This window comes from Hemitrygon akajei, chromosome 27 (assembly GCF_048418815.1).
Source record: "Hemitrygon akajei chromosome 27, sHemAka1.3, whole genome shotgun sequence".
Classification (NCBI taxonomy): Eukaryota; Metazoa; Chordata; class Chondrichthyes; order Myliobatiformes; family Dasyatidae; genus Hemitrygon; species Hemitrygon akajei.
This window is the reverse complement of record NC_133150.1, coordinates 28,603,958-28,631,394: the sequence shown is the minus strand read 5'-3', so window position 1 is coordinate 28,631,394 and position 27,437 is coordinate 28,603,958. Positions and strand designations below refer to the sequence as shown.

Genomic DNA, 27,437 nt, shown 5'->3' with positions numbered 1-27,437 from the left:
AAAGTGCAAACATACTGGACAAATTAACATGAATTCTTTTTTGCTCCTTTATTAATGCATTTTACACATACTGACGGCAACATCATCAACGGTTTTAGCTGTAACATGCCATGGAATTTGGAGAGATGTTAAATAAATGTATGCCTGATGATTTGAATTATCTAGATTGCCCAGATTAACAACAGCCTCTGCACTGATGTTAATCCAGCTCCCTCACGCTGCAGAGCGAGGTAACTTCTCCACAGTGGTACATTTTGCTCTCAGCACTTCTCACGGCTGCAATCTGATAAGTTGCCTTCTCAACCAGTGTGCATCTGGATGGGGAGTGGATCTTGTCCAGCTGCTAGAGTTCAGGTTTTCGGTTCAATAGACAACAGACAATAGACAGCAGGTGCAGGAGTAGGCCATTCGGCCCTTCTAGCCCGCACCGCCATTCACTGTGATCATGGCTGATCATACACAATCAGTACCCCGTTCCTGCCCTCTCCCCATATCCCTTGACCCCGCTATCTATAAGAACTCTCAACACTATGATTCTTTAAAAGTGGCGCTAATGAGCATTTGTCACATCAGTGTTCGAAAGAATTTGTTGTTCTGTGAATTCACAGAACACAATACACTGCCTGTTGTGGTACGGAGTTACACAGGCCAAGAAGATCTGGTCCTAAGGCACAATGGGAGACTGAGGGAACATAGACCATTAAAGCACAGAGTGGGCTCTTCGGCCCATGATCTTGTGCTGACCTATACAAACCTACTCCATGATCAATCTAACCCCCTTCCTCTGACATAGTCCATAACCGTCCATTTCTCTTTCCTTTCATCCACGTGCCTATCTCAGAATTTCTTAAGTGACCCTAATGTTTCACCCTTAACCACCAAACCTGAGAAAAAAACAATGATAATTGACCCTAAAATATCCAGAGCTTCCTATCTTTAAGAAACTTCTTTAAGTGTACAAAAATATTATTGTCTACTGCCTTACTACCCTCTTTACGTGGCTTGAGGCCAAATTTAGAATATCATGGGATATTTTATTATAGCAAAGCAATTGTTGCTGTGGGATGGGGAGGGCAGGAAGTACTCTGGTTCATGTTCTGAATCTCAACAGAATGACCTTCTCAATGCAAGGTTCTGGTGGTCTGAAGAGAGAACTATTTCAAAGTTTAGAGTAAACTTATTATGAAAGTACACATATGTTATGATATACTACCTCACTATTCATTTTCTTACAGGAATTTACGAGAAATAAGAAACACAATAGAATTTTACAAAATAACCATATGGAACTAGACAAACACTGACAAACACCAACATGCAAAAGAAGCCAAACTGCACAAATAAGACTGAGAACGTGAGTTGTAACAAGTCCCTGAAAGTGATTCTGTAGGTTGTAGAAAGAGCTCAGACTAGCGGTGAATGAAGTTATCCATGTCAGTTCAGGAGCCTGATGGTTGTAGGGTAATAACTGTTCCTGAACCTGGTGGTGTGGGCCCTAATGCTTCAGTACCTCATGATCGATGGTAACAGCAAGAAGAGGGCATGGCCTGGCAGGTGGGGGTCCTAGGTGATGGTTGCTGCCTTCTTACAGCACCTCTCTAGGTAAATGTACTCAATGGTGCGAAGGGCTTTGCCTATAATGGTCTGGGCTGTATTCACCACTTTCCATTCCTAAAGCCAGTTTAACTAGCTCTCACTCGTCATACAAGCTCACAAACATTTGCTCAACAAATTTGAAAGTGATCGTCAGCTGATCTACCCACTCAAGGATGAATGACCATGCCCATGCAAACATGACTCAGCAAGAGCTGGATTCAGGTTTTCAATTACTTATGCTTTTACCTTTAAACTCAAACAAAATGTGCATTTCTATTGTCCTTTTCACTCGTTCAGGACATCTCAAGATGTCTAACAGCCAATGGATTAGCCACTGTTGTAATCTAGGAAGTGTAAGAGTTAATTTGTGCAAAATAAACTCACTCAAATATTCAGGTGATAGTCACCAGATCGTGAGTTCAGAATTGCATTACTACTGCTGCGTTCCGGTGCTTTCACAATCCAAAGATTCTTTGGAAGCCAAGAGTGAGGCAGAAAACTGTTTACTCAGGGTTTTAAGAACAATGATCAAACATAGAAAAAGACAGAACAAAGAGGTTGTGGTCATCCTATACTTAAAAAAAGAGCTCAGACTAGACAGAGAGCAAAGCATTCCAGTGTTAAGCATAACCTATAAAAGACGTAGCTTCAGTGGCGTGATATCTGCTGCGGAGAAGCTTTGATTTATTTATTGAGATACAGTATGGAATAGCCCTTCCAGCCGTTCAAGTCACGCTGCCCGGCAATACCTCAGTTTAATACTAGCCTAATCATGGAACAACTTACAATGACCAATTGACCTATCAACCGATATGTGTTTGGATTGTGGGAAGAAACCGGAGCACCCAGAGGAAACCCACACGGTCACAGGGAGAACGTACAAACTCCTTACAGGCAGCGCTGGGGATTGAACCCTGGCTATCTGTACTGTAAAGTGCTGTGCTAACCATTGCACTACCGTGCTGTACAGAATCAGCTATACTACCATTACTGAAAAATTAACTTAACAATTTCATCTATTTTGGTGATTATATAAAAATACAAGAAAGCACAGGAAAAGATAAACTACAAGAGAAATAACAACTTTGCACTCTAATCCAACAGTACTTTTTAAAGAGATAAAAGAGATTTGTGGATCATCTTCAGTTGTGAAGTTTGAGGAGACGCGCTGCTAGGTGACGCCATGTTGAAAATTACATTGCAAGTCCTAGCACAGTGATCCCTGTTGGTACGCTGCAAGTTCTCACATTTAGCCAGCAAGAACTCTCCACGAAGTCAGCTCATGCAGGGCAATCATAATGAAAGCAACACTCTTCAAGCCAATGCACAGATACTACAGCGACAGGAGCAGTACAGGTGGGAGAGTTCTCCCAAGTATTAGAGATTTCTGAACAGGCTGGGAAATAACAGTGTCCGTGGGATGATTATGACTTTCGCCAGCGGACCACAGGGATCTTTTAGGGCTACGGCTTAGCAGTTCTGGAAGGAGGTTGCCACGGAGATTTCTGTAAGGACATGAGCGCAGTCTTTGAATGCTGACACTTTGGGAAACTGTAACGGAGACAAATATTTGCATCTGCCCTTATAGATCTACTAGAATAAAGGAACAGTAGATGTTGTTTTCACTCCATGCACATGGTAGCCAGGTATCCTCCCTAATGCAGCTGTGAGCAGCAAACCGTGAGATGCAGCAGGTACCAGCAAAGGCAGCCTGGAATGACCCTGAGGCTAGGAAATGGTGTGTGACTGTGACCTTGACCTCCTTAGAATAAGCAATCCAGGTGCACAAGAGGTAGTATTTGCAGGAGGTCAGAGATCTCAGTAAGGACAAAGAATGCTCTTTCATTGTTGGCCCACCAAACAGCACAGTTTCAAGGGGCTGAAGGTTAATAAAACACAGTTGTTTTGTGGGTGGAAAATAAACTTTCATTTTTTAGATCTGCAAAGTTCAGAATCTCAGTTCATATGAAAGCTGTACTGAGCACTATTATTGACAGTATCTAAGTGACTCTTAGGCTAACACAAAGGCACTAAGCCGGACAAAAACACCACTACTAAATGGTGCTGAGTCAAATTTCTTAACAGATACTGAGGGAATGGTACACAGCTTTGTTCTATTCTGGATTAAGGCAATGTTCAAGTGTGCAGCAATATTTCATGTTGTAATCATGTGACTGAAGTTCTTGCCAAGTCTGGTTTATTGCTATGATAAATATTGATCCAAAGGACAGGAGATCTTTTCGGCTCTTCTTCTATTAATGATGGTAAATTAATAAATTGATTTATTTTGCCACATGCACCTATGTACAGTGGAAAACATTATCCATTCAGCCATACAGACCATATCATCACATCGGTACACTGAGGTAGTGCAAGGGAAAATGAGAACAAAAATAACAAGAAAGAATGATGAATAAAGTGTTAAAATTGCGGAGAAAGTGCAGTGCAGGCAAACAATAAGGTGTAAGGCTAGAATGAGGTAGATTGTGATGTCAAGAATCTATTCTTATTGCATGAGGGGCTTTTTTTGCATCTACCTGAAAGGATTTGGAAACTCAGTGGCAAAATTTGCCTAAATCATATGTTAAAATTCCTGAAGTAAGATTGAACCTTGACTTTCTGACTTAGAAGCAAGGGTGCCACCCACTGAGCCATGGCTGGCATCCAAATGAGTGGAAAAATTCCTGATATCACTCCTCAGTCGAATTTATTTTCCATTCCTGACACATATTTACTGAAGTCCCACAAAATACCAACTTCACTAAGCCAAAACCTTCAGCCAAACCAGACTTCATGTCTGAGACCAAATGATGCACATAAACATACTCTTCCACTGTAGAGGGCATCACTCGTGCTGTTATTCCTAGATAGTAACTTGGAATAGCAGATCATATATTTGCTACATATGTTCATCCTGCTATTGGCAGCTATCTCAACTCCAATTATATTCCAGTGTGGCCAATCAGATGAGCTTCATTCACTAGTAATATCTTTCCTGACTTACATTCAATAAAGAAATGTTACCTTATGTATGAGCATTATTCCTTCTGGAAGGTCAATCTTTCTTTGCGTAAACACAGCCAAAGCTTAGGAAAACCATGCCATCTCCTGCTTAAAACTTCCATCTTAGCATACAACTGCAGTCCTTCCAGCCTCATTAATCTGTTGTGACAGGCTTCTAATTCATCTACTGCATCTGGCAAGCCAACCATCCAGGGTGTGAATTAAACAGGCATCCACAATGTTCAAAAACTACTTAAGAACAAAATAAGCAATATACGACCAAATAATTTTTATAGTAAAATCATAAAATAGAGATTCAGTTTGTATCTTTGACCCTATTTTCCTCAACTACTTTATGTTTCACATTCCACTGGAAACTTTGAGGCAACAGGGCACATTCAGCTTTGCAGCAGTTTAACTAAAAGCAAATGTGGGTGTATAGTGATGCAACCAATAGTAGAATTGTTCTTGCTACAGAAATCACTCCCTCACTGAGGATGAAGAAATGATGAGTTCTCTCTCTTAAGTGATGAAAATCAACTAATCCAGAAGAACAGAAACTCAATCCATTAAGACAACTATAATATAAAGCTTTCCATTTGCCATTTATCTTTTCCCATCAATTCAAATATGCAAAGCTAGGAAATAAGCAGAAAAAATTACATATTTCAAAACAGCATGAACACATTTAGCTGTGAAGTTCTCTCCTGTGCCTTATAATATCTGCATTTATAACTTTACTTGGGAAATGTTAGATTCCCTTGAAACTTCCCTTCTGCAAATTTATCATCCTGTTAGCCGACTTGGGGTTTTTGTCTTTGCTGTCAAGGACAGCATTTTTTACCCCATCCCTGGTTACCCTGAGAAAGAGGAGGTGGATCATTCAAAGGAGTGCTAAATAACATGTGCCTGCAAGTCCCAGGACACTTCACTTTGAGGGAGAATGTTGTGTACTATATCGCAGTGCATTCAGTAACTTTTAAACCGTTAAACTAGATTTTGACTTTGTTTCCTAAATGTTGTGGGAGCATGGTTAAATAATAAGGTTTCAAATGATCTTTTCAGGTTCCAAGGTAAAATTATCATATTTAACGGCTAATTTTAACTTCAGGGATAATGGCAACTGAGGAAGATAAAAGAAGTTAAACCATAAAGCAATTTACCTTTTACCTGGTGCATATATCAAAATTGTGGCTTTTTTAAAAACCACAACAGATGATATCATTTGGAGGGTGAAGTTAAAACAGAACAGGCTTGAGACAAAATACAGGCGAATGTTTATAATGTCGCAGAATGGATATGCGTTTGGCAAATAAACCAGTATAGACAGAGGATATATTCTTTTATATTATGCAAACGGACCACAGTTCCTTGGAATATATGTTTGAATGGGCTTGATGGGAAAGGGATTTGGAAACATACGTTTATAACTCATTACAAGTAGTAATGTCAATTAGTAAAACCATTACAAAATAAAACAAGCCCGGCAAAGAGATTAAATTATAAATCTAATACAATGTAATAATTACAAGAATTATAATTATAAACTTAAAAGAGATTAAATTAAACCTAAGTCTTATGGTCTTATTCAGGGTGTCAAAAGTTACGGGAGAAGGCAGGAGAATGGGGTTGAGGGGGGTAATCAAACAGCCATGATGGAATGGCAGAACAGACTTGATGGGCTGAATGGCCTAATTCTGCTCCTATGTCTTATGGTCTTAAATTCAAAGGGGATAGGACTGAAAAGTAGAAAGGTTATGATGAACTTGTTTAGAAACTTGGTTCGACTACACTTTCTGTGTGCAGTATTTTCCCCTTTAAAGACAAATAACAGCATAAGGTTCCTGGAAAAGGTACAAAAAAATTACTACACTCTTTTCCAGAATTGAGAGGCTCTAAATAGCCGTAAGTGTTGAAAAAACCAGGGCACTTATCTCTAGGAATACCAGCAGGGTGATTTGATCAACTTCTTCAAGAACGTGAAAGTTTTTGTATGGTAGATGTAGGGAATATGGCAATAACTAGGGACAATACAAGTATTTCTATAATGATCACTAATAAATTCTACAAGGAATTCAAAAGAAAATTCTTTACTCAGATAATAATTTGAATATGGAATTTGCCGATACAAGCAGTCACTGAAGTGAATATCCAGACAGATTTAGGAGGAAGAAAGATAAACTGCAGTGTAAAAGAAACAGAATGACATGTTGATGGTGTTAAATAAAAAGGTGGGAGGAGAATCCTATGGGCTGAATGGAAGTACTTTGGAGCACAATTTTATCTGATTTTGCCTTTTCCAAATTATTTCAAAACCATTTGAAAGCAATTTCTCATTTCACAATTGCAGCTTGTGTTTAAGAATCAGCGAGTTGAGCGTATGAAGTCAGCAGTGTGATTTAATGTACCCGTGCTCTCTTGTTTATACTTAGAATTCCAAACCCTAAACGTTTCTTGTATACACTATTATGAAGATTTAGTGATGTAACTCCACCATTAGACCAAGATTCTGTCCAACATGCTTATTGAATTTGGAGATCTAATTTTCTCCACCTTCCCCCCCCCCCCCCCCAGTCTTAACAGGTTTTTGTTATAACTAATAACTTGAGTTATTGGGAGCCCATCCCTAACTCTCTTTAGGAAGGGAGTGGGTAGTGATCTTTATGAATCCCTGTTGAATGTATCCCTATTAATGGTCTTAGGGATTTTGTCTCATGATGCCAAATATAAACTAATCTCCACTGCCTGCACTTGGTCTATATCCTGCCTGAAAATGGGTTTGTCCAAATACATCTTAAAAGTCGCTATTCTATCTGCTTTTACCATCCCCACTTGCATTGCGTTCCGGACACCCACCACTCTCTGTGTGGGAAATCTCTTGTTCATCTCCTTTAAACTTTCCCGGGCTCACTTTAAATGCTGGGAAGAAGACTCTGCCCAGTTATCCTTTATATGCCCCTCATTGTTTTATACACTTCTGCCAGGTCTGCTCCTCAGCTTCCAATGCTCCAAAGAAAAGAATCCAAGTTTGTCCAGGCTTTTGTTATAACTAATACACTCCATTCCAGGCAACATCCTGGTGAACCTCTTCTATAGCCTCTCCAAAGCTGTCACACTCTTCCAATAGAGTGGTGACTAGAAGTGCACACTATACTTCAGTTATGACCTAACTACAATGTTTTACATCACACTTGTTTGGATTAAACTCATCTGCCATTACTCTGCCCGAATTTCCATATTAACTATATTCTGCTGAACACCCTCACTATCCACAACTCCACTATCACTTTCAAACCCACTAATTAGATCAGAAATATTTTCATCTAGATAAAATATATACACTCACTGTTTACAGTATATCTTAAAAACAACTGTTGCCCCCCAACAATGATTCCATTTGGCCTTCAGTTATACCGGTGACTAAAAAGAACGTGGTAACCTGCCTCAATGACCATCATCCAGTAGCACTTACATCCACTGTGAAGAAGTGCTTTGAAAGGTTGGTGATGGAACATATCAACTCCTGCCTGAGAAGTGACTTGGATCTGTTTCAATTTGCCTACCAGCACAACAGGTCCATAGCAGTTGCCATTTCATTGGCTCTTCACTCAAGCCTGGAGCATCTAGATGGCAAAGCTGCATACATTAAGATGCTCCTCATTGACTACAGCTCAGCATTTAATATTATTATCCCTTCAAAACTAACCAATAAGGTTCGAGATCTTGGCCTCAATTCCCCATTGTGCAATTAGATCCTCAATTTCCTCACTTGCAAATCCTAAGTCAATTCAGATTGGCAAATATATCTGGTTCGCAATCTTCATCAGCAAAGGTGCACACAAGGCTGTGTGTTTAGCCCTCTGCTCTACTCGCTTTATACTTCTGACTGTGAGACTAAGCACAGCTCCAATGCCATATTTACATCTGCTGATGACACCACCAGTCACTGGCCAAATCATAGGTGGTGACTGATCAGCATGTTGAAAATCTGGCTAGGTGGTGCACAAGATCAACCTCTCACTCAATGTCAGCAAGATCAAGGAGCTGATTATTGACTTCAGGAGGAGGAAACCAGAGGTCCATGAGCCAGTCCTCATCAGGGTATCAGAGGGGGAGTGGTCAGTAACTTTAAGTTCCTCTGTGTTATCATTTCAGAGGATCTGACCTGGGCCCAGCATATAAGTGCAACTACAAAGAAAGCACAGCAGATCCTCTACCTCCTTAGAGGTTTGTGAAGATTCAGCATGACATCTAAAACTTTAACAAACTTCTATAGATGTGTGTGGAGAGTATGTTGACTGGTTGCACCATAGCCTGGCATGGAAACACCAATGCCCTTGAATGGAAATTTCTACCAAAAATTAGTGGACATGGCCCAGTCCATCATGGGTAAACTCTTCCTCACCATTGAGCACATCTACCTGAAAAGCTATTGCACAAAAGCATCAATCATTAAGGACTCCTGCTACCCAGGCTATGCTCTCTTCAGCCTCAAGACCTGCACCACCAGGTTCAGGAGCAGTTATTACCCCTCAAACAGGCTCTTGAACCTATGGGGATAACTTCACTCAACTTCAGTCACCTCATCACTGAGCTATTTCCACAACCTATGGATTCACTTTCAAGGACTCTTCGTCTCATATTCTCGACAATTATTGCTTATTTACTTATTAATATTATTTCTTTTTATTCCCTCTACATTTGCACAGTTTGTTGCTTCTGTACATTTGTTAATGACCATCCTTTTGGGTGTGATTTTTCATTAATTCTTGGACTTGCTAAGCATGCCCACAGGAAAACAAATCTCAGGGTTGTAAATGGTGTCATATATATACTTTGATAATCAATTTACATTGAACTCTGAGTGGACTGCCACCTGTCACAGACCTCCAGTGACAGAAACACCTCTCCAACACTGACCTCTATTTTATATAACCAAGCCAATTTTGCATCCAACTAACCCATTCATCATGATTTCATTGTAACTTAATCTTCCAGAGCAGCCTACCAAGAATGGATTTGTTAAATGCTTTACTAAGGTCCATGTAGACAACATCTATGTTGACAGTGTCATCTGAAGCAATAGCATTTGGACAACTTAAGTGGAGTTGAATAAATAATAGATTGTGCATGATAGCTTTTGCTGTTTCTGTCATTATAGTCTACTGGTATAGAAGAGCTATGAAACATGAATCAGACGATATTTATAACAACATGAATCAGAATTAACTAACCCAACAAAATAGAAAATCTGTTTTACAAGGGATTTGATTTCAATAATTTTCCACCATTCTACTTTTTCCATCCTGCTTTATGTAATATGTCCTCTTGAATTATATCAGTCAGGTTTAAGGGTACTCAGATACCTGCCAAATCTTCACACATGGAAGCCCAATCTGGCCTAAAAAAAAATTGTAGTCCATGTTGAGAGGAATCTCTCACCTCCCGCTGATCTCTTTTACCCTAATCTATTCACTGACCATGAAAAAAATTGCCAATGTATAAACAAGATGCTGGAATCTTGCATAACCTGTAGCTCCAAGTCACTAAACAAAATTTTTGCCAGGATTCTACAAGTTCGGGTGTTGGTCCAGTGTTCTATGTTTTCATTAACATAGCGCATGTGGTAAAGTATTGATCCCTTCTGGCGGAGGGTTTCAAATTCAGATTAGCACTGATAAAATTAGTTCATGAAATTTAACTAGTCACAAATCCATCCAGTGTAGTTAAACTCCATCATATGACTTTAGCTTCCTAGTACTATTGGCAGAACACCTCATGGACTGGAAGTTTCAAAACCAGATGATTTGTTCCAATTGATAGTAACTTATTCTCCCTGGGTATGATTTTACAAGATGGCATCTAACTGTGAGGTTTAAGGATACTTCAGATAGATTGGAATCTAATCTGATAGTCAGGTGTTTTATATATTATATATTATGAAAACACATATCAATAAGTTTGATTGAATCTAATCAGAAAGTTTGATTGGTTTACATACAGCTAAGCAGATATCCTGTGTGACACACAATTTGGATGCAAATTGATTAAGTTCCGTGATTTATTCAATAGTGTGTATCGTCCCCTGCCTTAACACCTGATGATTCCTTTGTCAGAGACCTTAATTTGCTTCCATGTCTCTGTTGACAACAAAAATAAACAGACAAGTGTTGTTGAACAAGACTGGAGCTAAAGATGAGCGACCAGGAGCAGCTGCCATTACCTTGTGTATGACAGCACATCGTCCAATACTGCTTCATGATTTTATTTCAACAATTTACTTTGTAGAATTCTGTTGAACGGAGAATACATCAAGGTTCTCAGTAAAATTTGTACATAGGAATTCCAAAGTTTTGCCAACTACTGAGCTTTTTGCTACTGACTAGCTCCATGGTACCTTAAATACATTTTCACTTGAGAGAATTAGCATGCAATAAAGTGGTCAATCAGGAACAGAGAGCCATAAGGCTAAGTTACGTTACTTAAGCAAAGGCAGACCAGGTTTTCTATGGAGTTCATGTTGGTCAGGCTGTGCTGAGAACAAACTTCTCACCTCAGTTCCTTATTATAAGCACGTGGTCCCTTGTGAACGTGAAAAAACCAGGATTTCAGGCAGGCATCTCAGTCAAGAATTTCTACCCAGATTTCACTATTCTATGAAAAGTGAAGTCCAAGACAATTAATGTTTAGGATCATCACAATTCCCACTAAACAGAATCCAGTGTCATCATACGCACCCTGAGGACAGTTACAGCAAAGTTTATGTACAAACCAAACCTCCTTCTACACTAGGAGTGAAGATCGCTTCAAAGAGCGAAATCAAAAGTCAGAATGTGGATCGAAGCTTCCTCTGCATGGTCACTTCAAACACTTGTAGAGGAGGATCAGCAGAGTTTAGAAACCTTCCATACCCTCACAGCAATATATTGTAGTGCTGGCCATCTCCAGTACTGTACCATGTGGCTAGTCCCCAGTATAGTCTCAGCATGTGACTGGTTTCACAGGAAAACCATTAACAATGGGACTTGAGTGGAGAATGGCCAAATGAAAGACTTCATTTCTAAATTAATTGCATGGAGAGTCACAGTCACATAGAATGCAAAGTACCAGAGCAAGGACAACAAACGCATTTACAGAAAGTTATAGTTCACCTTCTTGTACTGAAGCTGCTGGTTTGGTGGGCACCATTCTCTTAACTATCCATTCGAAGTTTGTCTAAATGGGAACTACTGGGCATGACAGAGAGTGAGAATAAATTGCAGAGCTATGAGGAAATAAGCAGGGTGGATGGAGTTGTTGGGAACTCAGTGGGTTGAATACCATAATAAGTAAGTTGGTGTCAGAACATTCCTCATTTGTAGGACGGTCCCATCCATAACTGTATTTTACATAGAATTTAGAACAGTACAGGCCCATGGCCCATAATGCTGTGCTGACCTTTTTGCCTTTTTCCAAGATCAATCTAACTCTTCCCTCCCACATATCCCTCCACTTTTATTTTGCCCATCTGTCTATCTAAGAATCTCCTAAACGTCCTCAATATATCTGCCTTTATCACCACCCCTGGCAGTGTTCTCCACACACCTACCACACTCAGTGTCAAAAACATACATCTTACATCCCCCCCTATATTTTTCTCTAAACACCTTAAAATGATGCCCCCTCATATTAGCTGTTTTCACTCTGGGACAAGGTCTCTGGCTGTCCACCCACCTTTCACCTTGTAAACTATCAAGTCACCTCTCATCCTCTTTCAATCCAAAATACATCTCAGCTCACTTAACCTCTCCTTGTAAGGCATGCTCTCTAATCCAGGCAGCATCATTCTAAACTCAGTTTTCCTAATATAAATGTAGCAAGGTTCACAGACCAATAGTTATCTTGGTGAACATTAGTCAATATCTTCCCACAAAAGGCTATGAGTTTTATCATCTAAACTCAGCCAAGACTGAAATATGAATTGAATATGGACCTTATTTCAAAACTTTGTACAAGCATTACAACAGGTTGAAAAACTTGCTGGCAAAATTACAGAATGCATGATAATAAGCCAATAATTTAAAAACAAAAGCAACTCGAGTATAATTCAGGGAATTTGACTAACCTTTCAAGTTCAATGTCAAAATATCAGAAAGAGGCTGAAACTACATGCTGGCTTCTTTTTTAGAGATATTAAACAGTCAATTCACAATGTTTAAAACTCAATCAGAACTATTCCTTGCATTATTTGATACCAACTGTTGTTATTTTTACTCAGTTTCCAAATACCAATTTTTCCCTCTATTCATGTTCTTGCATTTTCACTTGGAAACAGTGAAACACTTTCTGTCTCACTTTCTGCTTCCTCTGCAATCCAAAAGTCGTAGACACCAAGTTTGCAGTCTGCTTGACTCTGCTAGCTATTACTGCCCACCAGTACACTGGCCCAGCGGGCAGCATTCAGCAAATCGGAAACATTGTGGGTTCAGAAGGGATCTAGTACTTTCCCAATGTATATGACAAAAAAAAAATCTCCTCAGGCTTCCAGCTGGGTACAGATATCAATTTTAACCCACATTTCAATGACGAGCTCTGTCATTTTCATCAGGGATGATGCCTAGGCATGCCTAGTCCAGTGGGTTCAATTTCCAAATCAGAATCTTAAATTGCGCAGTCTAACTTGATGGAAAGCTTTAGTGTCAGAGGTGTCTTCTTTTGGAGGAGATGTTAAAATGAAAATGGTCTGTAGTTTCAGTGAACATTTCCATGGGATTTTAAAAAAAAATAACTGCAGGGATGAAAGGTTGAAACATAGATAAGCTGGAGGATCTGGCAATGGTATTATTAGAGCAGAGAAAGATGAGAAGAGATTTAATAAAAGAGTACAAAATAATGACAAGTTCAGAGCAGGTAAATAAAGAGAAACTATTCCAATGGAAACCGGCCTCCCTTCCATGGATTCTATCTATACTTCCCATTGTCATACCAAAGCAACCAGAGTAATCAAAGATCTCTGGATACCCTTGGACATTCTTTCTTCTCCCCTCTACCACTGGGTGGTATGTATCTAAAAATACATACCACCAAGGGCACTGTCTACTGCATTGTTATAAGACTCTTAAAAAGTTTCCTAGTGTGAGAGCTTGGACTCTTAACCTCAAAACCCACCTCATTATGATCTTGTTCCTTAGTGTTTACCTGCACAGTACTTTCTCTGCTGCTGTTATTCTTAATTCTGCATTGCTGTTGTTTTATCCTGTATTACCTCAAAGCACTGTGTAATAACTTGTGTGAATAGTAGGCGAGCAAAACTTTGTATTTTGATTCAAGTAGCAATAATAAACCATCTCCAATTAAAGTAATGGAGTCATGGAATGAGCTTCTTCAAACCATCTTCTCTGTGCTGTTCAAAAGCTAACCCCATTGGATCCAATGTTCTGTAGATCATAGATTACAGTGTGGGTTTCTGCCTGCAACTTCCATTCAGGCATGAGTCCAGCTACCCTACAACACTCCTGGTTGACACACAGTCTCCTCTTTAATCCTTTTAATAATTACATGAAACATACACACCTCATCCCTAATACACACCCAGCCCACAAGTCCCAGGTTTGGCCTTGGGGAAAATACGACCTGTTTACTCTACATGCCTTTATACAGCTCAATTAAACCTCTTCTCTGTTCTCAATAACACCTCTCCCCTCAATTTATCCAAAAATTTCTCATAGCTCAAGAAAGTCTGCAAATGCTGGAAATCCAAAGTAACATACACAAAATGCTGGAGGAACTCAGCAGGGCAGATTCTTTACGGAAATGAATAAAGGGTTGACATTTTGGGCTGAGACCTTTCTCATAGCTAAACTTTTCAGTCTTGGCAACATGCAATAAACCTCCACAGTAGCCTCTCCAATGCAATGGCATCTTCATCAAAAAGGAATCCAGATTAGCAGGTCCAGGGGTGAGGCGAGTGATTTATTTTTTCTATAGAGCAAGTAAAGCAGTCAGCATTACAATCTGGAATACATGATTTCTAGATATTCTTAATGCGGATGCAATTGTGGCTTTCAAAGCAGAAATGAGTAAATGTTTGAGAATATAGAATGGGGAAATGGTGCTGTTTGTATTTTTCTCATTCTTAGCCAGTTGTGGACAACTTACTTTAACTGCAAATTTATGGGTTGTGAGGTAGTGGCCAGTGTGAAGCAGGAAGTGGCTGATGAGGTGGGCAAGCGGGTAACTGGTAAGGTGGTCTGCTCCTTCTGCCAGTTATGCTTTGCGCGGGTCCTGAATGCCATCTCCAGAGTTTCTTCCCCACGTTGAGCAGTCATGGGGCAGGCATTCCCAGGAGTCAGTGGGAACCTTGCATTTTTCCAAGGAGGCTTACAGAACGTTCTTGGATCTTTTCTTCTGTCTGCTTAGTAATATCTTCCAGTCACAGAGCTCAGAACTGAGAGATTGTTTTGGGAGTCTGGTGTCAAGCAACATTGCCTGTCCAACAGATCCATATGAGTGCAATTAGGGTCTCAATGAAAATGTTGACCTGGAAAAGGATAATGACTGGGTTTCTCAACAAAGAGCAAAGAGACTTGATGGACTGAAGGGCCTCCAGTTCTGTACTTATCATATCATTCCTTCTTGCATGACTGACCAATGCTTGTCCATCAACCTACACCACTAAAAACATCGATTTAGACATTTTCACATCACTGTTCACTCTATGCTAAATAGGAGCTGTGTTTCACTGCATTACAACAGTGAATTGGATTCAATGGTTATTAAAGTTCTCAGAAACATCCCAAAGCCACGAGAAGCATAATATAAATGAACTGTGAAAATGAAACAAAAATTGCTTTGATATTTCACCTTTTACGTCACTTTTAGGACATCTCGAATGCTTTACAGCCAATTAGATACTTTTGAGGTGCAGCCTCTGTTATAATGTGAAAAACCTGCAGCCAATTTGAACACAGCTAGCTCCCACAGACAATAACTGGAAAACATTAAAGTGCAACAATGCTAGATGGGAGATAAATGTGGACCAACACATCCAGATACGTCCTCTCTTCTTCTGAATATCAGGGGACATTTTATGATATTTAGAGAGCAGAGAGGGCTTCAGTTCAAAGTCTCACCTGAATGACAAGGTCTACAACTGTGCAGCGCTCCCTCAGCATGGCAAGAGAATGAGCCAATGATTCTGTGGTCAAGGTACCAGAGGGAAAATCAAATCCACAAACTTCAGATACAAGTGTGCTACTCACTGAGCCACAGCTGGCAAAAGTGTGGCTGCAAAACAATGAAAGAAAATACTTGAATTCTTATGGTGCCTTGCAGGCCCAGTAAAATATTCCTGATGGGTATTCATGCTGTAACTTAAGAAATGCAGTGGCCTATTTGATCAAAGAAATGTTCTGCAAACTGGATAATTATCTCTTCATAAATTTGGTTGTCCTGTGTAAGATGTCTCTCCCAATATACAATAAAATATTTTCTATATTTTTGTTCAGGTTAAAAACGTACATTATTTAGTAGGCTCACTGACCAATTGAAATTTATAATTTCCTCACATATTTCACCAATATGGATAACAGAAGGTTGGGCCAATGACCTTTCCTCTGATCTTAAATGATTGGGACTTGGTTGGAGCAGATACAGGAGCAAATGTTCCAGATGATAACAATATAGAGAGAGAAACAGTGAAATAGATCACAGGCAATTGGGAATTCAGTACATAATTCAGGTGAAAAAATAAGGAATTTGGAAATAGGACTAATTAATTATTGTCACATGCAGTGAGATTTGAAAAAAATATTTAATTATTTATTCCAAATAAGCCTTTCAGGCCATGCTACCCAGCATTCCCTGATTTAACTATTTACAGGACAATTTACAATGACCAATTAACCTATCAACTGGTACCTCTTTAGACTGTAGGAGGAAACCGGAGCACCCAGAGGGAACCCACACGTTCACAGGGAGAACATACAAGCTCCTTACAAACAGCAGCGGGAACTGAACTCAAGCTGCTGACACTGTAAAATGTGCTAACCATTACACTACAGTGCTATCCATACCGTGCAAAATAGAGAAAAACTTGTCCTGCATACAGATCAAATCTTAACACAATGTATTGAGGTCGAACAAGGTAAAACAATAACAATGCAGTAAAAAAAAGTTTAACAACTACAGACAAAGTGCAGTGCAGGTAAGCTATAAGGATCAAGATCACAATGAGGCAGATTTTAAGGTCAGGAGGTCAAGAACCCTTTTTATTTAATTTAAACTCAATGAAGATTATTGAAGATCAAGAATGGGCAAAGATTTTTTGGATACTTCAATGCACAGTTTCCAGAAAGGAAAAGAGCATTCAGATAAAACAATCCAGTAGCGTTTTAAGGATTATAACGGTAAGATAAATGGCAACAAGAAATGGCAAACAATAAATACGGATGATGCTCTGGTGACGGACTGTGTGGTTTTACATCAGGCAAACAACAATGTACTCAGCTCAGATTATCAATGTCAGTATTTATGCTCCTGGTAGCCTCCTTTGGACCTTTTCATCCAACCCTATTAATCAGACCCTTACTCCTGTATTTGCTTCCACTTATTTGTAAGAAGGAGAAGATATCAAGCAGAATCACTCACATGAAGGGACAGACTGGAAAACAGAATTATAAACGGAGACTAGAAACATTCCCATTGGAGGGAGAACCGATGAGAGGAGATTTAGTAGAGTTTTTAAAATTAGTTAAAGAATAAATAATCCGAAAGGTAAGTTACTTAGTGACAAAGGTCATCAATTTAACATGGTCAGTAAGACAGTGCACAGAGAAATTTGAGAAATTGTTATTCAGAGCGTTATTGAAGCATGGTATGCTTTGATCCCGAGTGTATTGAGACAGAGAATCCATTGTACATTTTAAGGAAAAATAAATGAATATTAGACTTCAGTGAAGGATCAGGCCAGCCGGATTAGCTTTAGATTTCTTTAGCAAAGAGAAAATACAGACCTGATGATCCAAATCTACTTTTTTTGTGTGTGCTGCCTGCTTGTATAGATTTTTGATCTGCAAGCCAATAAATGTTGATTTCAAAACTCCTGGCCTGATGTGTAATGACGCAATAGAGGCAAAATAAAGTACAAACATTTCAGACATCATAAATTACTGTTTCGTTTCATCACCATCTGACCACCTCAGAAACAAAAAGCTTTTCAATCACCACTCCTTCCTGCCCACCCTCCTCCCACCACTTAGAGCAGGGCTCTCCAACGCATACTTTGCCACTCACTGTGTCTCTTCTGCTGCCGCCATTCTTCATGAGGGACCCTATAATCAGTACATTTCCCAGGACGAACTTTGCGTCGAGACTAATCCTGCCCTGACCAGACCCGGGAATGCTGGGTAGCGGCAAAGACACCAGCTACCATCAACCCCCTCCCCGCTTGCTTAGAAATAAAATTTCATATTCACGTGGCACCCTTTACAACCTCAGGGCATTCTACCCAGCAAGTTATTTCTAAAACGAACTCACTCTTATCAGGCAGGATAAGCATAGTAAGAACACAGAACCCCGAATCAAGAAACTAGCGTATCATCTGTGTGAAGTTTATTGATGTACACCGGATAGGTCATCAGGGAGAGATCCATATGTTCGGTTTTATTTTTGAAACGTTGCCTCGAGATATGTTTTCATTCATTTGAAAGAACAAAGTCGCCTTAGTTTCCTATCTCAGATGGCACTTCCGACAATGCCGCATCCCCATAGAACAGCACTGTGTCAATTTTGCGGTCAAATCTCGTAAGAGCAGTTTCTGGCTTAAAGGTCTGTGGGATGCTAACCACTAGGCTAAAGCTAACTCGAGGAGTAGGCATTGCTCTTGCGTCCCGATCACAGATTCAGCGCAGACCTTTCTCCACGGTATTCCGTTCATTAAAGCCCTTGCGCCAACCACAACAAAGTACGGCTTAGCCCTGCGCGTGCTGCTCTACACCAGCTCCCAATTAAGCAATGACTGGATTTTTTAAAATCATCATTCCTTGTTTCGAAATGCCTTTCTAGTTTCAGCCCTCACTATCTCTGCAATATCCTCTAGTCACATAATCCTAAAATATCTGTACCCCGGTAGTTTCTTCCTCTTTTTGAGCACCTCTGAATCCAATCATTCCGCCACTGACAATACTGCCTTCAGTTGCCAGGGCCCCAAACCTCAGAATTCCCTCCCTAAACTACTCTGCTTCTCCATCTGCCTTTTCTCCTTTAAAACCCAGCTCCGACCAAACTTTTGGCCACCTTCCCCGAGACTTTGTGAAACCTTTGGAACATTTTGTTTTTGCGATGTTAAGACCAAGTTGTTGTTTCAGATGAACAGAAGAGGTGAGGCGGGGGTGGGCAGGGGGCGACGGATCGGGTCAAACATCCATCTCGTGACAAATCTCAAACCCGTCATTTGCAAAATACAAATCATCCCAGGTCGCTGTTTTTCGCTAACCTGGTCCTGGGACGGAACAGCAGAAAGGCAGGGTAACAAGGTAATAAGATGCTAATTCATTAATAAGATGCTAATTCAGTAATAGAATGCAACCAAAACGCGACGTTTTAAATAAAATGACACCAAAAATAAGTCGTTACAATTCTTTTTGAATGAAACATATTATTTGTCGAAGTTTCCCTTGCTAACTTGATCTTGCAAACAGTCTTAGAAAATAAAACGCAAGGTGAAAGCGATCTAACATTTCCTGACAATCTGCGATTTGAACGGTTTAATTTTTTTAAGGCACTTTATAAAATATCCAGTTAGGATGGTGATACTTTAAGCAAATGTAATTACAGTGTTTCGTGTCCCCCTCCCTTTAATAATGTCAGGGGACTATAATCCCTTCGTCAAATCAACACAATAAAGAGTTTCTTGCATTGCATACAAGCATTGTTCAAAGGACCTGTCAGCCCTCGACTGGGAGCCGCGCTCCGTCTGAATGCAATTAGCGTTTTTTTTATATAAAAAAACTATTCAAAAGACATGCCAAATGAGAACAAGCCGTATCAGCCCAGCAATAAAGGAATTTAAAAAAAAACACAACCCGTGTTTCTGAGCAAGTAATTACAGTGTTAGTATACTAGTTGCAAGTGCAAGACTGCAAATTACCTCCGATTTCAATAGATAGTTTAGAGCCTGAGCTTCTATTAGGCTCAGAACGGTGCAGGCGATCAGTATAAAGGAGATCCCAATACCCCCCCAACCCCCTTGTGCGGTCGAATAGTACAAGTTTCCCCCGCCATCCGACTCATCCCTCCCCTTTCCTTCACCCCAACAATAATTCAAGACGACGCGTTTGCAGGAGTTTTGGAGAGTGAGAGAGCGTCTGGGACAAACAGAGAGAGTCACAGAAAGGCCAAACTCGGAAAGGGCTGGAGCCGCGAGTGTGCCGGGGGAACTTGGAGCAGGTCGGTCGGTGTCTGAGAGAAGAGCAGACAGGTTAACAACCCCTTGCACTCCAAATACTTTTGCAGAAGCTGACAAGTACTGCGACGGCAAGAGATTCTGTTTCCACTTCCTTTGGATGGCTTGTTTTAAAATCAAATCAACGTGCATACTTTTAAATGTCAGCACTTCCCCTCTTCCTTCAAGTACTTGCAATTCAGGAAAAGGTTTTAGGGAGAGAGTCTGTCATGATTGTTCCCTGAATATTGTTTGATGTCACTCCTATAACCCGTTGAAGGATTCGGCTGCAGTTCAGTTGTCATTATTTTGACTATTTCCCTTTTTTTTAACTGCAGCAAAATGCCGCTCAGGAGGAATTCGCCCTGCTTAACGGTCAAGCAGCCAAGTCCTGACCGCCCCCACCCTCGACTCTCCACTATCTCATTTGTCAAACCTCGTCAACGGTTTCGTGCTGCCAGCTTCCCTTTTCCTCTCCTGACTTGAGTTGCGGTTCAAGCCCCGCCTGTCTTCTGTTCTCTGCCCCCTCCCAAACAGCCACTGCAACTAAAGCAGCACACACACACACACACACACACACACACACACACACACACACACACACACACACACACACACACACACACACACACACACACACACACACACACACACACACACACACAAACTACAGATGCTGAAACCCTGAAATAAAACAGAAAAATTCTGAAAGAATTTCTCATGTTACCGGGAATGTCTATGGAAAACAGAAACAGAATTAAATGTTCAACTCGTCAGAACTTACTGATTCTTTGCCCCAGCTTTTTTTTTGTTTTACTTAGCAAGACGGTGGGTCGGTTGGCGATGAACGCCGACTTGAGGCCATTCAGTTGATCCTTATCCCGAACACCAGCTTGCCCTGACATGGATGTGCCTTGTTAGCATGAATTAATAGGGCGTCCTGGCTCATCCATCTCCTCCTCCCAACCCACCAACCCATCTTCCCTCCGAAACCCACGGGAAATGATTCCAGCTTTATTTCCCCGAAGTTCCTCCTGATTGACAGCTACGAATTAAAACTCCAGCGGGGGTTTTACCCGCTCCCTGTGTGGATGAGAAGACCCTGGGGTCAGCGACTTCAAGCGCAACTGGAGTGAGCAAGTATAACGCAGAAACTACGGGAGGGGTTCACTGTATAGTGAAACTCTGTAAAATGGGTTCGAAAGAGAAAAACGGGGTTGTGACGAAGTCACTGTCAGTTTCTAAGATGAATTCAGATGTCCTTTATCCAACTTCATGGCTTCCTTGTTTCTATCATGTAAGAGAAATTGACTCGGCGATCCAGGCTGTACAGAGATCTGTGCATTGGGTAGATGTCAAATATATTACCAGTTGCGCGAAGCACAAGAAGTGGTAGCCCGCTCACGTTATGGTTCACGCTATCAAGGAGAGAAATATACCGCCCAGTTTCCAACTGGCGTTCAAGTTACTTAAAACGCAATTCTGAAATGTCCGAGTAGCTAGTTCTCACTTAGTGCAATCGAGTACCAACTGTTCTTGCACTTGGCCAGTCAAAATAATGACATTTCCACGAAATAGTTATGAAGCGTTGGATTTGGAAAGGACAGTGGATGCTCAGAACACCCGTGGGGAAAAGGGATAGGAAAACTGGGAGTATTAAGCAAATTCCAAAAGGTTCTGTGTGGAGAGAAAGGCAAAGGCTTGCGTTGTTATGATTGAACAATCGCATCATTTCTGTTTTTATTAAATAATCTCTGATACACACACACGGGTTTGGAGTTTGTCTGGAACTGATTGAGGAGTCTGGATATCTATTGTTTATACCAATCAGCATAACGTTAATGCACATTGAGAACCGGTTCACATTCACCCAAGAATAGTGTAGCTGAGGATTTTATATTTATAATAGACTTCAAAGGGTTAAGACTTAGTTTGCGTGAGTGTGTGTGTATGTGTGTGAGCTAACCTGTCCTGTAACAGAATATATACTATTTCGTATATATTTGTGAGACTGAAAAAAAAACATTTTTTTCTAAACTCCTACCCACCCAACTCAAATATTTTTATATGTTTGCTTCCACTTTCTCGATATATTTTTCTCTCCCACTCACTCTCTTTCCGACACGGTATTAAAATGCAATCAGGGGACTTGTTCCTCGTCCACTGCTCAGACAAGATGATTGACAGCATTCCAAGATGACAGTCCCACTCTTGCCAAGTGGACCTTCAGGAGTTTTTGATCTGTTGAGGGCGGCGGTTTATGCAACAATGCCATAACTACACCCACCCGCCCCACCCCACCCACGATCCGATAGTCAGGAAGAACCTTGGATCAGGGTTTATGGACTCCTGGCCAGTGTTGACATCATAAAGCAACACAGTGAATCCTTCAACACCCCAAATCTCAAAGGAAAGGATATCTGCCCCTTCCCTCGCTATAGCTGAACCTTTGCCAGTCCTGGAAGTTATGAAAGGAACTAAAATATTTTGGGGATATCTTGACCTAAAGACAGGACGTGTCATATAAACCCTACAAATATTCACAGGCCTGTCAGTAAACAGAAGGAGGGAAGATAGACGAAAAACTTTTGGTGCATGATTGCAATAAATTAAAATATATTCTCTGTTTTATTGCTCTCTATGGCTCAATATCGTGCCAGCGCTCACTGTCCAAGTGCAGTAAAGAGTTGCCACTTGGACAAGAGTAACTATCAATGAGTAAAATGGCTCCTTCACTGCGCAGACACTGATCTGATGGATCGCGTGTCTGCCGTAAAAGCTGCTTAATTTTCATCCTGTCAGTCCCAATGGGATGAAAATTAGGTGTCTTGTTTATAAGGCAGGTGATCTACTTACACATTATTTGCCCATAAAGTGAAGACGTACAAAAAGAAAATGCCTTCTGATTTCAGCTAAAGAGAGGAAGTGGATTTCAGCCAAAGAAAGGAGGGGGTGGGGAAGCAGCAGATCATGGAAGGGAAGTATGGTTCATTAGGAGAAGGCGAATCAAACTTTATACTTAAGTCCCATGTTCCCTTAGAACCTCTGACTCCCCTTGATGACCTTTAAACTCCACGATAGTAAAATACAACACGTCTGAGGTACGTTATGAATCAGGTTACATAATTTAAAAACAAATCCAGAAATAAATTATTTCACTTCCTTAAAAGAAAAGCTAACAAAGAAGTGTCAGTAATACATTGTGATGTTTTTGTGTGTGTGTGTGTGGAAGCATCTCGTCTAAAGACACAACCACATTCTGCAGATTGTGGGATGAGGGGAAAGTCAGGGGCAATTTTGGTTTGGAGGAGGAAACAGAACCAGTGGTAGGAAAGACCTGGGGAAATTGGGAAAGTATTTCTCAGCTGGCTTGCAGTCACTGTATGAACATCATGAGCAAATTTTATAATTACCTACTAAATGCTTGTTTCTTAAAATGTTATATCTTGGTTGTTTTTGTCGATCCTTATTTTACTGTTAACTATTCGGTTCTTTCCCAAAGTAACGCCTGTCTCACATTATTAACTGGTCGTGTGACTTGAAACATTCATTGCTGTACAAATATTTCCTCTGTCCCTATAGCTATGCAAGATATTAGCACTAAGATTTCAAATTGATTTTTCAATTATTTCATCAGTAGTTGCATAAAATGAAAAAAGACAATATATTTTGACCAGCTTTGATCTTTCTAATATATTCAATCACTTAAATTATTGAAAAGAAACATAAAATGAGAAGATTAATCATGTCCACTGTCAACCTTCAATTATTTTATCATTTCAAGAGCAATATTCACCTTGTTTTTTTTTATCTCTTTTATAATTTTGTTAAATATTAAAAATGAAAACTGCAACCAATTTTCCTACGTTACAAAAATCCCTTAAAATATAGCTCTCACCATTAATATAAAGTGAGCGCGGAGACAATCTTGCACAGAAAATTATAGAGGCAAATCTCTAGCTACATCGAATGCGGAATGAACACCATTTAAAAATATAATAAATACTTCTGAATATTCTAACAAGGAAGATTTTTCTCTGGTTGTTGAATGTTCTCACTGAAGGTCAATGATAGATAATTGAAAAGTTTAGAAGCTGCTCGTTCTAGCTCGAAGACCTGGCTTGAATATTTCTACTGCAATGTCAAGTTGGCAGGGCATCAGCTCTTAACCCAGTCACCAACGCAGAACCAGGAGTCCGGTCTGAATAAGCCATGTTCAGATGCTTACAGATCAACGTTCTGCGTTCATGACTACCTGCAATTTCTTGCAGGATGCGGAGGAGAGAAGGGGAGTACAAACAAGCTGAAGAAAGCTCGCATGGAAATTGCTGCAAGATACATCTATACAAAATGTAAAAAAGTACAATCAACAGCAATGAAAATTAAAAAGTTTTGACTGAAAACCAGCTAGCAAATACTGTAAGTTAAACGATTTGTAAGAGGACTTTTCGTCCTCTGATGGGAATGCGATTCCCTTCTAATAAAAAGGCAGTGGTATTTTTTACAGCGCGATTTCATCTCAAATGAAAACGAGTCCATACTTTACTCAGCAATGCTGTCTACCATCTAAGCACAGGTGTATTCAGGTACCTCTTAGGTAGGCCAGATTTTATCTTTCTTCATTTCCCTTCCACTTTCTGCTTTTCTTCATTCCTGCTTCCCTTCTTTCTCTCTCATTCATATATCTCTCTCTCTCTTCTCTCTCTCTCTCTCTCTCTCTCTCTCTCTCTCTCTCTCTCTCTCTCTCTCTCTCTCTCTCTCTCTCTCTCTCTTTCTCCCTCTCCCCCCCCCCCCCCCGCCCTCTGTCTCTCTCTGATCTCTTTTACTCTCTCACTGGAGCTTGGGTCGCTATTTTTGCACCCCCGCCCTCTTCCTTGCCATCACATCTTCTTGTGTCCTTCAACTTTCGCCTCCCCAGGTTTCCACTCCCTAGATTCATCACTTATCCCTGTCCTCAGCAGCGAAATATTAGGATTTTATGTTAACAAGGAAAAAAAGATTTTCAAAAAAGGCAAAGACTGCCGAATCTATTGACTAATTAACGTTCCAAAGTTTCCGTTATCACTAACGTATTTAATGACTTCGTTCTGCTTTTACTTGCAATGCTGACAGTGGCGGGGTAGAAAGAGACTGTTGAGGAAAAATGCATTTCCCATAACCTGTCGAGTACTTGTTTAAGAAAAGAAATCAGCCGTCCAGCAGACTTAGGCTCTGTGGCGAGTTCTAACGGCGGCCGTGATTTCAAACACCTCAGCTCACCTTGTTGTGCCTGGTTTTGTGAAATCAAAATCTCGGGCGGTCGCAACGCTACCAATTGCAAGCCGCTACACAGAAATAATAAGACCAGGCGGAGTTGCATTATATTTTGTCCAGTTTGCCTCCTAATCACAAGTATCAAATTTCTGCAGAAATTGAGGGGCATTTGGGTTCAGGACTTCGAAATACACTTCAGCTTGTTACTAAATACACTGAAAAATACAGGAGCAAAATTGCTCAATTTATAATACGATAGTCCATAAAAATTATAACTACTTTTTTGTTACAGTTTGTTTCTGCTCCTATGCGAGGCGAGATATTGGTTCAGTTGCATGGGATCTGTGCTGTCATATATGATTGTATGCGTCCAAGATTATCTGCTTAACTTTCAGCCAAGCGAACGCTGTACGTCAAGTTGGTATAATTGAGAACAAGTGCTTTATTTTGGTTAACGTCCCTTGGTTGTGTCTTGGCATTAAAGCGAAAGAAATCTTTGCAGCGTCTCCACATCTGCTGTGGTGCAGTGAATAAGTGAAGGCCCTTCCGCCAATGTTAGGATAGAACTCAACCTAGAGATGTCATGGGAATCATTTCGAAAGGGGAACCCTACACTTGGGATGTGAGATTTAATAAAGAAATCAACATTAGAGGGAGGCATTATTTAAACACTCCACTCAAAGGAGTATTCAAGCAAACATGCACAACTGTATGTTCAACTGTTGAGAATTCCGGGATTGATAGCGCTTCGTGTTAATCTCTTTATTAATGATAGCCAGCCCGTGCTGCATACTGTGCTAGGCACATCTGAATAATAATTGCATGTCCTCAATTAATCACATTGCCATTTCTAGACTCAAAAATATACAGCCTCTGGTCATTCTGAAAATAAGAAACTTTAAAACATGTCGGAAGCATTTGGGTTGATGTATATAATGGAAATATTCTGAAAGCTAATGCATGGACACGTAAACAGTTTGAAGTCAGCGGCGATTTCCACCATTGTAAATTCCTCACGCCAACCACGGGTGAATTCACAAGGGGTCCAAGGGACATTTGGAATTTAACCCTTTTCATATCTCCCAGCGCCCTCGGGCAGATTTCAAATAATGTGTGTTTTTGGATAGTTTCTGTTTAGAACATTTTGATTCATAAAGGGTAAATGAGCAGTTTGTCCGATGGATTTCCAATTGCCTCGGTAGCGACTGAATATCACCCTTAGAGCCAAATGTTTTCTTTCCAAAGTTTACCACAAAACTGTGCTTAGGAATGACTGGGGGAGAATACTTGCTTGGAATTTTAAAATGCAATACTTATTTTGGATAATTTGGTCCAGTATCAGAACTAGGTAGAACGTGTATACTTTTTGAAAGCACAAATATATAGAATATATAAGGTTTGCGAAAGGCGACTGTTTCTGGAAATTCAGGGGACAGAGAGGACAGGAGTGCGAAAAAAGAGGTTCGGAGCGAACGTACATCTGTTCGACAGATATCACAACGTGTGACTGAGTTTAAATTCCACGCACATGGGGGGAAATCCCCGAGTCTTGCGGAGCTGCAACAATCATTACCAGGTGTAAATGTCCTGTGATAATGTGACCGAGTCTGGAAGTTGGTGAGAGCTCGTAATCTCTTTCTCTTCTCAAGGTCTTGTTGCCATTTCTCCCCTCACACGTTCACCAAACTGCATTGAGTTCTATAACCAAACCACGCGCCAGAAAAATAATTGCATTTTGCGCTTACTACAATCGAGCCATCACCGTGTGAGCTCGGCACTAAGACACAGCAAATAATTATTTCACGCGCACGATTCTTTTAACATCGAGTTCCCATGTTAAAGAAAATAACCCGCGCAATAGTCTGATTTCATGGATTAATTACGAGGTGTCTGGGAGGTTAAACTCGACTCGAACGCTATCGATTAAATCGAGACCAAGCGATTTAAATAAAATAAGAAAAAAAGCTGAAACAATTCGGCCTTGAAAGTTCAGAAACTAACAGCACAAAGTTGTGGCGGCTTTACCGCGGGCTTTGTACTAAACATTCAGCAGTTTCGCGTGCTGCTCCTTAATAAACCAATACGGTAATCTATTAGGATATCATAAAGAGAAATAAACCGGCATTTAACGTTCTACAGATATCACCACCAATCGTTTAAGGAC

General features: G+C 40.3%; 1 protein-coding gene across 2 annotated transcripts in view; it reads right to left on the bottom strand.

The window, feature by feature from the left end:
* foxp4 (forkhead box P4) overlaps positions 1-27,437 on the bottom strand; it is a 395,709-nt gene that overhangs the window by 366,267 nt on the left and 2,005 nt on the right. The window contains exon 1 of one of the 2 annotated variants that reach the window (XM_073030526.1): positions 24,611-24,704. The exons of the other annotated variant lie outside the window; for it this stretch is intronic. The gene's annotated coding sequence lies outside the window, so the exon portion shown is untranslated. Of the gene's footprint in view, positions 1-24,610; positions 24,705-27,437 lie in introns of those variants that run through there. 2 annotated transcript variants of the gene reach the window in all.